We start from the raw sequence: 13869 nt of genomic DNA, 5'->3' as shown, positions 1-13869 counted from the left end.
GTTTGGAGGAGGTTTTACTGTGAAGCTGGGCTACCAAACTGGGGGAAAATGCAGAAGTGAGGTCTGTCTCACTAAAACCAGCTGGTGTCAATGACTTTGCATTGGCTAAATTTCCTAATGTTGAACCAGGTATATGTTGATGGTCTGATATAAGGATAGTTAAGATATTGCTGGACATTTATGGTCCTCTTACTTTTTGTCACCTTTCCTTACATCTCTCCAGCCACCCATAGCCATTTGTCCCATTTGTTTCACCTTTGCTAGGATTGAAAACAGACTTAGAGTGCCTGTTATTTAGACAGCCATCAGGTGTATTTGTATGTTAGCCCTAACCTCATGACACATACCCAGTAACACTCCATAGAGTTCGATTTTCATTGAACATCAGTGAAGGCATGCCAGTCAAGTGACATAACTCCACAAGACTGGCCCCTGCCCCACTGGCAGCCATTATTTTTGTGTGGTCCCAGGTGTTCTGTAGGGATCCTACCATGAAACTATGCACCCCCACACCCATCCACCACAAATGAGAAGAACCTGCAGTGCCACATTCCACCTGTCTTCCCCCTGCCATCTTTAGCAGGACCCCAAGCTGATAGTCATAGTTAGGGATTTATCTGTCTACATGACTAGATCTAGAATACAGTGGTTGATTTACAGCAAATTTATGTATGCAAGAGAACCCAAATATATACGCATATATATGTATCTGTGTGTGTGTGTATATATATATATATATATATATATATATATATATATATACACATATATATATATATATATATATATATATATACATATATATATATATATATATATATATATATATATATATTTAAATACATTTATAGCTCCATGTGACGACTGAAGTTAGTCAGGTTTACTTTTTTTTTTTGTCTTGCATGGGCATTATTCATACATTTCTTCTTCTTTTTTTTCAGGCACCTTTATTGAATTATCATTTGTGGCATAGACAAATTTACATTCATATAAAATCATATAAAAGTAATCAAGCAATATTAACATGACAAATATTATACTTCACACGTTACCATTTGTCATGTAGCCTAAGCAGTACTACATAAATTATTTGATTCCTGACTTTTTTTTAAAACAAGAAGCATCTTTATTAAACCATCACTTACAACATAGACAATCATGCATTTATATAAATGAAAAGAAACCACACCGACACAATCCTAGTTGCAAGCATTTTAGATCACAAACTATACTAACACACACTCCCAGTTGCAAACATTATACAGCACATGTAATCTACCCAATCTTTCTAACTCAAACATTACATAGTTCATGCCTTTTAGACCTCATTCCTCCCTTGTACGTATTGTTCCCACAATTCCATTTTTTCCTATGTAGTTTGCTCCTACCCTTTTCTAAAGATCTCCGTTTCAGTTGTTTTATGTCTTGTTACTTTTTTCAGTACTTCCAGTATAGTTGGTTTAGATTTTGATTTCCATTTTCTTGTAATTACTTTTTTGGCAACCACCATTATTAGACACAGCAGGGGCTTAATATATCCAGGCAATTCCGATTCTGTATCATAGCTCAGAAAAATCATCTCCCTCATCAGACCAGTCTGCCCACCCAGCGTCTCCAACAGTGCATCCTGCAAGGAATCCTTAAAGTCTGCCAACTCACCTCACTCCCAGAAAATATGTTCCCAATTACATCTTTCTTCCATTTCACACCTGCAACATTTATTGTCTGGCTGAAGAAAAATTCTGTGGAGTCTACTTGGGATATAAAAATCTCTATGTAAACATTTCCAGGCAAAAATCTTAAATCTTCTAGATTTTGTTGCATATTTGGGAGACATACATATATCCTCCCTTTGTTAATTGCTCATCAAATCTCTCTTCCCAATCCTTTCTAACCTTCTTTGATTTATTCTTATAGATCTGAAGTAGGAGATTCATTTGTCTGCAACCTGTGGGTTATGGATCCGATATCGGATCCGAACCGGCATGGTTTACCAGCTATGGATCCGAGCTCTCAGCTCCTCCCCTCACCCATAATGCCCTGCTCTCCCTACATGACCTCAGATCTAGTTTGCCGCGCTGGTGACCAGATTGGTGTTCTTGAGCTCTACAGCTAAGTGGTTTATAAAGTATTTCTAGTGTTAAAATTTAAATATTTTTTGAAAGTTTGAGTGAAAGTTTAGGCTCCCCTTTTGATAGTTATACTTGTTTAGTTATTTTATTATTTTTTACTTAGTTTCCCTCCCCTCGCTGGTAGCGTAGTGTGTGTTTGGGCCTGTTGTGTGTTTAGTTACTTTTACTTTTTCCCTTTAGTTTAAGTACTAACTAAGCTCTTAGGATGTCAGAACAACCTAAGGCTGTTTTTTCGAAGTGCTCCGAGTGTGGCCATAAGCTTTCCCCTGCTGATGGCCACACTCGGTGCGTTCGATGCCTTGGGGTTGAACACCTCACTTCTGGATGTTCCATTTGTGCAGGGTTCAACCCCAGGGCATTGAAGGAGCGGAGGTCTAAGCTGGTCCTGGCGGGACTTTTGCCCCCGGACTCGGCTCCGACCTCCGCTCCTTCGGGGGGAACCGTGTCTACGGTTACCTCCTCTCCGGCTCCCCCTCCTCCTCCTGGGACTCAACCTCCCTGTAGTGGTTCGGAGGAGAGGGAAGCTACAAAGAAGGACCGGAGGGAGAAGCACCATAAGCGGCGGGCCGAGACCACTGTTTCGGCCCCGCCTGCTAAGCGGGCTTCTCCTCCGGCCTCCTTGTCTGCTGGTTCTCCCCCTCCTCGGCTCCGGTCACCCGTGTGCTTTTCACCGGGACCTGAGGAGGAGGAGACCCGATCTCCGTCGAGGCTATCCAGGTGGCACTCAAGGCCTACCTCGGTAGCCTCGTCGAGATCAACCTATAGCTTATCAGACGCTGATCTGGACCGGATGATGAGAAGGTTCATCCAGGCCCAGATGCAGATGGAAGTGCTCTTGCCTCCCCCCCCTCTGGGGGGGAGCTCGACCCCTTTCTTTAAACCTATTGCTCCTTCTCCGACCCGCTACCCAGGTTCGGAGCAGTTGGAGCCGAGCAGCTTCGGAGCCGGGGGTGGGTCGGCGCCGATAGTACTCGGTACTTCGGATCCGACCCTGCCCTCGAGTGCTTCGGATCCGACCTCTCGGAGCCTGGATCCGAGCTTCGGATCCGGGGGGATCAATGCTCCTTCGGCGCCATCTGTGTCGGAGCGCACTGTCCCCTCGGATCCGAGCGCTTTGGCGCCGGCTTCGATCCACTCCTCGGATCCGAGGGGGAGCCGATTGTCGGATCCTTTGGTCGAGGTCGGCTCCCCTTCGGCATTTGATGTAGTGGAGAGGGCCCTGTTGAGGGTCTCCGGACCCCCGGCACTTGCTTCGGCTCCGTCCCGCGCTCCATCTGTACTGGGTCAGGCTTCCACCATCCGGCCTTTGGGACAGCCCGCTCCTTTGCCCCAAGTTGTTCCTCTGGAACAGGTCACTGTTTGCGAGGAGTCCTCTGACAGCCCCCCGGAGGACAACCCCCGCAAACATACGTGCAAAAGGAGGCACATTGACTCCCCCGAGTCTCTCACAGAAGACACGGACTTGGAGAAAGGGGAAGGCTCCCCAAGATCACCCCCTGAGGATGTCTCATTTGGAGACATCATGGAAATGCTCTGCATAAGGGGGGGGGTGGTCTGCCCCCAAGTCTTCCTCGGACAAGTCCGTGTTCTTGGAGGCATTTGAAGCGGGCCCGTCTACCTCTTGGGTGTCCCCTCCTGCCAACCCCCTGGTGGACCTCATTACCACCAGGGCGTGGAAGGAACCGGACACCGTGGAGCCAATCCCAAAAAGGCCCGACCATATTCTCAGTCCCCCGGCAGACCGTGCCCATTGGAGTAAGGGGCCTCCGGTAGATGCCATGTTGACGGCGGCTGCCACCAAGAGGGAACTTGCTCAGGAGAGTCCCTCAGTCCATCCCCCGAGCAAGGAGTCTCGGATGATGGACCGCTTGGGGAAGCGGATGTTTAGTTCGGCGACCTTTTCAGTAAGAGCGCTGAACTACCTGGCACATGTGATTAGGATGCACCGCGATCTTATTAAAGAATACGCTGCATCCCCCCCAGAGTCCATGTCGGAGGAGGACAAAGGATTGCACTCCACCCGTATGGCCACTCTTAGGTCCGTCACTAATACCTCTATGCGATTACTATCCCACGCTGCGGAAGGTGCCGCTAGAGCCGCAGGGGCAGGCCTAGTTACTAGACGTCAGGCCTGGCTCCGTCATTGTGATTTTACAGAGCCCTTCAAGGCGTCATTTGCAAACGCCCCCTTCGATGGTTCTGCCCTCTTTGGCAAATCTGTTCGCGATACCTTGACCCAGAGCGAAAAGGACGGGAAGACGCTGTCTGCCGTCGGAATCCGCTTCTCTGTGCCCCAGAGGCCCTATTCTAGGAACCAAAAGGGCCAGAAGAAGATGTGGTTCCGGAAGTCGCAGCAATCCCAGCCCGCTCCGGACAACCAGTCCTTCCGTGGCAGAGGAGGACAGGGAGGACGCCGCCCAGGGGCAGAGGGGCTCCCAGGAACCGGGTCCAGAGAACCCTTCTCTGAATGGCCCGCGCAGCAGCCCTGAAGGGTTGCCCGACTGCTCCACTCTGGAGGCAGTCGGGGACGTTCGGAGCACCTAGCGGCATGGGAGTCCATAACAACAGACCGCTGGGTCCTCCAAATCATATCCAGAGGATACCGTATCCCGTTTCGTCACATGCCAAAATTGAAGTCCCTCCCCGACGTTCCACCCGGTCAGTGGGAGGCCGCTTTGGCAGAAATTGGCCGTCTGCTAAAGAAAAGAGCCATCCAGTCCGTCCCCCCAGACCAGATCGGATCAGGGTTCTACTCCAGGTTCTTTTTAGTGCCAAAAAAGACGGGGGATCTAAGACCAATTTTAGACCTTTCACTCTTGAACCTGACAGTCCCCAAAGGGAAATTCCGAATGGTTACGTTGCAGTCTATTCTTCCCCTTCTGGGAGAAAATCACTGGATGTGCTGCATAGACCTCAAGGATGCGTACTACCATATACTAATGGAGAGGCGCTCCAGGAGGTTTCTCCGCTTCCAGCTGGGAGCCAGTCACTACCAATTTCGGGTCCTTCCCTTTGGTCTCACCACAGCCCCCAGGGTGTTCACCAAGGTATTAGCAGTGGTAGCGGCCCACCTGAGGCTTCAGGGGGTGCAGGTCTTTCCTTACCTGGATGACTGGCTTCTCACCGCCCCAACAAGGCATCTACTACTATTGGCGCAAGACTCCTTTCTCCATCTTGCTCCCCGTCTGGGCATCACAATAAACACAGAAAAATCCAACCTAGCACCCACGCAGTTCATAGATTTTATAGGTGCCAGGTTAGCCACGAGGAGATTAAGAGCCTTCCTGACTGCGGACAGAATTCAAAATTTGAAGCTCCAGGTGCGGGACATTCTCCACTCAAGCTCAGTTCCGGCGGAGTTGGTCCTGAGGGCCCTAGGGTCCATGGCGGCAGCAATAGTGCTTCTTCCTCTCGCCAGGTTCAATATGCGCATCCTTCAATGGACACTTCTAGTTCAGTGGTCGTATCTTGCTCTTCCTATGCATCATCCCATTGCGATCAGCAAGGCTTGCAAGCGGTCCCTCCTGTGGTGGCTACACTCTCCAGATCTCCACGGAGGCCGCCCTTTTTGTGCTTCTCCCCCTCTCGCCACGGTGACCACGGACGCCTCCCGCCTCGGGTGGGGGCATTTGCAGGCCGGACGGTCCGAGGCACGTGGAACGATTCAGAGACCTCACTGCATATCAACGTTCTAGAGATGAGAGCAGTGCTCTTAGCATTGCTAGCACTTCAGGCCTTTCTTCCCTTGGGAACAGTTGCGATTCAATCGGACAACATGTCTGTTGTCTGGTATATCAACAAACAAGGAGGAACCAGGTCTTACCCTCTTTGTCGAGAAGCCATGAGAGTGTGGGAATGGGCAATCTCCACCAACCGCTTTCTCATAGCAACGCATATTCCGGGTCGGTCCAACATCCTGGCGGACAAACTCAGTCGCACCATTCTCACCCCTTACGAGTGGTCTCTCAATACTCAGGTAGTGGAACGCATCTTCGCACGGTGGGGAACTCCTTGTTGCGATCCTTTTGCGTCTCCCTCAAACACCAAGTGCGACAGTTTTTTCGCTCTAATACCTCCTCCCGGAGGTACCCCAAGAGACGCTCTGGTGTATGCTTGGCCACCCGGTCTTCTTTATGCTTATCCCCCCTTGCCTCTGATGCTCCAACCTCTTCAGAAAGCCTCTCGGTTGGGGTGCAGAATGATTCTCATTGCTCCATTTTGGCCTCGATAGATCTGGTTCCCTTTCCTAAGGTCTCACTCAGTGAATCCTCCTTGGATTCTAGATCCCATTCCGGATCCGATATCTCATCCATCCCGCTTATCACCCCCAAACCTGGACAACCTGAAGCTGACCGCTTGGCTGCTCCAGTTCCACTCCTGATCAGGACTCCCGGTATTTCGTCCCCTGTTAAGGCCATCCTGGTGGCGGCTCATAAACCATCCACTAGGAAAGTCTACCGCAGTAAGTGGAAACGGTTCTCCTTGTGGGCGGAGCGGCAAGGCCTAAACCCCTTCACAGTTCCCCTTCCTCTGGTGCTTGACTTCTTAACCACTCTTTTTAATGATGGTGCCAGCAGTTCCACGGTCAAAGTACAACTTGCGGCAATTTCTCATTATCATATTGGTCATGACTCCAGTCCACTGATGTCTGCCAAATTGTGTAAGATTTTCCTAAAAGGTACTTTCCTTCTCAGGCCCCCTGTAAAGCAAGTGGTTCCTCCTTGGGACCTTTCTTTGGTCCTCCAGGCCTTGACCGCTCCCCCCTTCGAACCTGCGGCTACGGTAGATTTGAAATTCTTATCTTTCAAGACGGCCTTTTTAGTAGCCATTACCTCGGCCAAGAGAGTCTCAGAACTTCAAGCATTATCAGCCAAACCGCCTTACTTGGTCTTTCATCCGGACCGTGTTTACCTCAGGACCAACCCGTCCTTTCTTCCTAAGGTAGCTTCTGAAGCAAACATTAATCAATCCATTAACCTCCCTGTTTTCTTTCCTAAATATCAAAACAAGGGTGAATACAAGCTTCATTCCTTAGATGTTCACAAGCAACTTAGATTTTATCTAAACAGGACGGCTGGTCATAGGCAATCCGACCAGTTGTTTATTTCCTTTGCTAAATTTAATTTGGGCAAGCCAATTTCTAAAGTCTCATTATCTCGCTGGATTTCACAATGCATATTATTGGCTTATCAAGCTTCTGGAAGGCCTGCACCGGAGGGTGTAAATGCCCATTCAACCCGGTCAGTCTCTACCTCGGCCGCCTTTAAGGCTAGGATTCCTCTAGATGATATTTGTGCAGCAGCCACTTGGGCTTCATCTCATACCTTTATTTCTCACTACAAATTGGATCTTACATCTAGGGGTAGAGCATCCTTTGGCTCCGCGGTGCTCCGGAATATCCTTCCATGATGGCCGCCCAAGATTCAGGTAGCTGGGGACTCTGTCCCACAGGTTGCAGACAAATGAATCTCCTACTTCAGATTTAGAAGTTATGTACTCACCATAACGTTCCATCTGAGTAGGTGTATTCATTTGTCTGCAACCATCCCGCCCTCCTATCCCCCTGGCCTTTTCAGTTTCCTGCATATTATGTGTTACCCTTTTCAGGGTGTTCATGCTGTTGGCAAACTCGATCTGAGGTCATGTAGGGAGAGCAGGGCATTATGGGTGAGGGGAGGAGCTGAGAGCTCGGATCCATAGCTGGTAAACCATGCCGGTTCGGATCCGATATCGGATCCATAACCCACAGGTTGCAGACAAATGAATACACCTACTCAGATGGAACGTTATGGTGAGTACATAACTTCTAATTATGTGCATACCTCTCAACCTGGAAACATCAAAAATCTGGACAAGGCCTATGAAAAATAGGTACAAATCTGTACGCTGATTAACATCAAATTTGCATGCATAATTATGTAACCCCACCCACTCCAGTGGAATTGTGGGATACCAACTTTCAAACGGAAACTGAAGAACAGACAACCAAAATATGGCACCAGAGTCCCCCTGCAGCCATTCCAATGTCCCATTACCTGTCTGTTTTGCCCCATTTACCATAAACATTAATGTGTACATACTGCTTTACTTCTACAATGATCATTTGGATTTTATTTTTAAATTTTATAGCACAATGCACAAACCCTAATAGACATGTTAAACAACAAAGCTGCTAAACAAAGCAATCCTGTCTCAGAATGACAATAGACTTAGCATTAAAACTTCTCTGCCCTTGAAACTACATTCATTGAAACACAATTGAAATCCATACCACATACAAAGAAAATGCATCTGGCCAGTGGTGGATAAAGATTACTTTTGGCTTGCTTTCAAATCATTGGCCCCTTGCACACAAAACAAGAAACATACATGTGTTCTTTGATATACCTTCCTGACTTTATTAAATTATATATTCCCTGTATATTACAGCACTCTTGTTAGTTTATTTTAAATTTCTCTGAACATTTTTCCAGTAGGCAATAAAACAAAATGCATGAACCAATAATGACAAAACTGCCCAATTCAGGACATGTCCATCATAAAACGTCTTCTTCCACACCCACACAGTATATATACTAATCCATGCACACACAATATACATACAGTGGTTTCCTCCAATAATTTTAATTAAGAGTTCTTATAATTGTCTTCACCAGATATTGTGAAATTAGTTAACTAATAGAAAACTTACTGGTTATGCAAAACCACTAGGTGAAGAGTCACGGCAGGGGAGTATTCATGTATCATCCTTAAGTGAGAGAATTGAAGTTATTCTTCAAGAATATCAGGAACACAAAGCATCTATACCATTCACACTAAAGGAATAACAGCAAGAGGCACAACAAACTAATGGGCACAGTATTTTTTCATATAAGGGGTGGCGTAAGCCACAAAAATTTGGGCTAGGCTTATAAATGCCTTAGGGCAGATAGCCTAGTATAAACCTATGAACCTATGAACAAATTAAATCAGAGATTTCCCAGCAAACACAGAAGGCTTATAGTATTTGGCATCATGACAGAATGAGAAATAACCATCCCAAATTGCTCTTTTATTCTGGTTGCCTTGCCATTTACCATTTAAGATTATGTATCTTAATGTTTTTTCAGCTGTCTTAATGTTCAATAATTTAATTATAACTTTTGAAAGGCATTACACAGCGTTTTATAAGTAAACAGTACAGTATACTATGTAGTGAAAGAGAAATATGTTTTTCTACAAATTTGAAAAAGACAATGTAACATTTCAGAACTGTTTTGCTAGCTGTACCATGATGCACACTCTCAAGAAACACCACAAGCTACTCTGCATTTAATTATTCAATATCAGTATACTGTAAATAATTTTGTACATGTATTTGATGCATTTTCTATAAATATATATAGAATGCTGTGTGCAATTCTGAATTTTACAACATTAAAAAAAAAAAGTGTAGATCATACCAACTCTATGTCCTGTCATATAGTTCATCTTGTCAAATAAAGGAGGAGATGGGGATGAACAGAACCAGGCTGAGGACCAGAAACAGACAGCCATCAGATAGTATGAGAATCCCTTGACACTTGATGTGAATGATCAGCAGCACATATGATTTGGTTATTTAGTAGCCCTTGACAAATGGGGTAAACTTTGAAGTGTGTATGTTTATGTGCATGCATGCATATGTGTATCTGTGTATATTTTTGTGTGAGTTTACAGATTTATATTCCTGAAGAATTAATTGAGATTCAAGGAGTTGCTCATATGCCCTAGCTAGTTATAATAAAAGAAAATCCCGAGTAATCTGCATTATGCATTTATTAGTCCTGCTGAGGCTCATTTAACTAACACATATATTGACATGTCTGTCTTAAATTACTTTTTGCTATGACAGTTGGTTCTCTGCTGTACTGTACATAGTGGAAAGTAAACTGTATCACCTTTACTACTTGTCCCATGACATGTCCCAAAGTTGGCTCCATGAAACTACCATTTTTACCTAGCCTTAATAAACCCTCAGTGCTCCTAAATAAATGCAGGCATACATTTGTTTTAAGGACTTCATAAAGGCCAGGATGAATAAGTCCCACCACAATGAACTAGAAGAGCTCTCACAGTGAATGCACTAAAATGCATGCTCTTCCTTAATGCTTAACTTAAGACACTTTTCCCATCTGATTCATTGCACTCCACTAATAAATAATTAAAGCAAGTTTGTTGATGGGAGCACTTATATTAAGTAAACAGTCACAAGGCTTCAAACGGAGCAAGTACATTAAGTAAACAGTCACCGGAATTCAAACGGAGCACTTACATTAAGTAAACAGTGACCGGAATTCAAACGGAGCACTTACATTAAGTAAACAGTGACCGGAATTCAAACGGAGCACTTACATTAAGTAAACAGTGACCGGAATTCAAACGGAGCACTTACATTAAGTAAACAGTTACCGGAATTCAAATGGTGCACTTACTTTAAGTAAACACACAGACATGTCACCGGACTTCAAACGGAGCAGATAAATTAAGTGAATGCACACAGCATTGCGGGACTAAAATGCCCAACAAAGACTTGCAGAATAAAATACATAACACAGCAGCCCAGCAAAGTTACTTCCTAGTCTGTTCAAACAGAGCAATCCAAATAAATACACAGCAGCAGCCCAGCAAAGACTTGCGCTCATGGAACAGAAAGATAAAACACCAGACTTTGAATGGCGCATTGCATGCAGCAGGATAAATTAAATAAATGCACACAGCCAGCCAAAATAAATACACACAGCAGCAGGCAGGATAAATTGAATAAGTACATCATCCCAAACAAATACACACAGCAGCAGGCAGCAGTAATTCGGCGTTTGTTCTAAAACAGGCTTTACACAGTTTGCGGATTTAATAAATGGTTAATTCTGAGTGGAGTTAATAAACAGTTAATTCAAAATGGAATGAGTAGTCATCCAGCAAACACAACAGAGCTAACGGAGGAGGAATCTGAATGGAGGTTTACACATTTCTTCTTTTCTTACCTCCCGGAGGCTGACTGCACACATTCCCCACCGAAACAGTTCAAACTAAATCTGTGAGAAAAGGCAGTAGCTGATGTCATCACGCACACTTTGTAGGTTGTTGATGCCTGGTGCTGTCAGCAATAAATTTAAAGTCATAATACAAAAAAAAAAAAAAAACAAACAAAAAAAACCTAAATGAATAAATAAATAAAACATTTTAAACAATCGTGAATTAAAGGGGCCACTCGGGAATTCGTGGCACCCCATTATTTTGCCCTCAAAACCGGTAAATACCGAGGAACTTGTTATGGTTGAGAGGTATGGTTATGTGGTATTTTATATGTTCTACTAATTATTCCTTTTTTAATGGCAGCTTCTGTTCTAGATTCTATTTAAAAACTCTACCAGTACTGGTCTTTTGTTTATGACTTCCCTGTTTCTTTCTCTTTGCATATACGCTGATGTCAATCCCTGATAGGGAAGGCAATCTGTAACCAGCAGTCCAAATAAATTCTTGGCTTCTTCCCATTCTTTCATCTGCCCCTCTCTAGTTATTTGCTTCCAGTACCATGGTTCCTTTCCCAGTTTTCTCCAATAAATTACGGCCGCCTCTTGCCTATTGTCTGTATCCCTAAGTGGAGTGGCAGAATCTCCCTTTTTCCATTCCTGTGTTGGTTTAGTTCTTAAAATACTTTCTTATACTTCATGGATATAATATTCTGCATGATTATTGTTATTCTCCTTAAAGGCCTGCATTCAACATCTCAGTCTCTCCTTGTTTCTTGAGCTTCCCTCATGTTTCATCATTATCCATTTCCACTTTAAATTATAGTTTTCTGCTTGTGCTATGTATAGGAATCTTTTAACTGTGTAGCTCTGAAATACCTCTTCAAATTGGGTAATCCCAGTCCACCCTATTCTACTGGAAGAGTTAGCTTATCCCACTTGACTCTTGCTGTCTCCCCTTCCCACATAAAGTCCTTCCCACAACTTCTCCTCTGGTTGATAACAATATGCCTGACCTGTTTATAAGACTAAAGGGACTAAAAACATTTTAACTGCTTGTATCTTACTATCCATATCCATATTACAAAGGTTCCATTTTCTCAGTTTTTATATGATCATTTGTTTAGTCTCTTACCATATGTCCTTAGCTACCAGAGTAGAATAATTTTTAATCCATACTCCTAAATATTTTATCATGTCCCCATAAATATGGATATTCCTGAACCAGTTCATGTGTGGGTACATAATTTACCTTTATTGCTTGTGTTTTAGCTCCATTAATTTTATATCCCGAAAAGATTTGAAACGGTCTCAAAATTTTCCACAACACTGTAACGTCTTTTTCTGGTTTTGTCAGGTACAAAACATACCAATTATATAATTGAATTTCTGAATCCCTTATTTTCTTTGCCAGTGGTACTAAATATAATGGATATAATAAAGGGGAAGAGGACACCCCAGTGTGGTTACTCCGCTCAAGCAGAAATCATCAGAGAGGACCCCACCTACTTTAAGTTTTGCCTCCAATCCCTCATATATTCTCCTAATCAACCTTATAATTTTTTAGGAAATGCAAATGCTTCCATTGCCCTGCTCATAAAGTCCCAGCTTACTCTGTCAAATGCTTTGTCTGCATCAAGACCCACCAACAGCAATGGTATTTTCTTACATTCTGCTTCCCTCTAGATTATCAGTTTTTTGTTAACGTTGTCAAATGTTTGCCTTCCCTCCACAAAACTACATTGATCCATTTCTCTCTCAGTTTTGAGATTACATTTTCCATTCTTTTAGCCATTTTAGACATGAATACTTTATAGTCATGGTTTAGTATTGAAATGGGCCTGTGTGAAGGTGGATGTGATGGACCTTTACCCTCTTTATGTATTACAGCTACCACTGTTTTCTTCCGGGAAGGTGGTACATCTCCTCCTATTAAGATGCTGTTAAAGAAAACCTTCCAGATCTTTATCAGTTTTTTCCCTCCTAGCTTCCAAACTTCCACATGAATACCATCTATTCTGGGGACTTTCCTGTAGATTGGTTATACATCACAATTTTTATCTCATCTCCTCTTGTCCTAACTGTTACTAATTGAGCCTTATCTACCTCTAACCTTGACATATTTAATTCTTCCGTAAACATTTCCATTTGTATCTTTTCATATTTCTCTGCTTTATAGAGACTCTCATAGAATTTCTGAAATATTTTCTAATACCTCTATATGATCTCTTGTTGCCTTCTTTGTTATATACTCCCTAAGTTTGATACCAGCCATTTCTACTTTCCATTGCCTGAGTCATTGTGCTAAAAGGTTTTGTGCTCTAGTGTTATTATCAAAAAACAGTTTTTTAACAGCAGTCTTTCTAAGCTCATTCATATTATCAAGGTATTCTCTTATTTTTTTTTTGCCTATCATTCTGCAGTTGATCTTCCTCTTGTTCTGAGTGATTCCCCTGTTTTGTCAATCCCTTTAAATAATTATTGTTACTTCTTAACCATAGCTCCTTTTCTTTTATTTTCACCATATTTCTAAATTCCACCTTAATTTTATCCCACTCCCTAGCTGCGTTTTCAGAATAAGTTTCCATCCACTCTCCACTACCCATTCCTTAAATTCCTTTCTTTTCAGCAGGTAGTTGGGAAAGCGCTATTGTCTCTTTTTTGATTCTTTACCTTGTGTTTTTATTTTGGCTATTATTGGCGCATGATCTGAAATAGTTTTTGGGTGGGTAGCAAGACCTTCT

At 43.6% G+C, this 13869-nt stretch overlaps 1 protein-coding gene across 1 annotated transcript in view; it reads left to right on the top strand.

Annotated features, from left to right (window-relative positions):
• The window catches only part of VPS13D (vacuolar protein sorting 13 homolog D), a 3321573-nt gene that overhangs the window by 143989 nt on the left and 3163715 nt on the right, over nucleotides 1–13869 (top strand). The window lies entirely within an intron of this gene.

Source organism: Protopterus annectens, chromosome 2.part0 (genome assembly GCF_019279795.1).
Source record: "Protopterus annectens isolate FY-2018-M chromosome 2.part0, PAN1.0, whole genome shotgun sequence".
NCBI classification, from domain to species: Eukaryota; Metazoa; Chordata; order Ceratodontiformes; family Protopteridae; genus Protopterus; species Protopterus annectens.
This window is presented reverse-complemented; position numbering and strand designations above follow the sequence as displayed.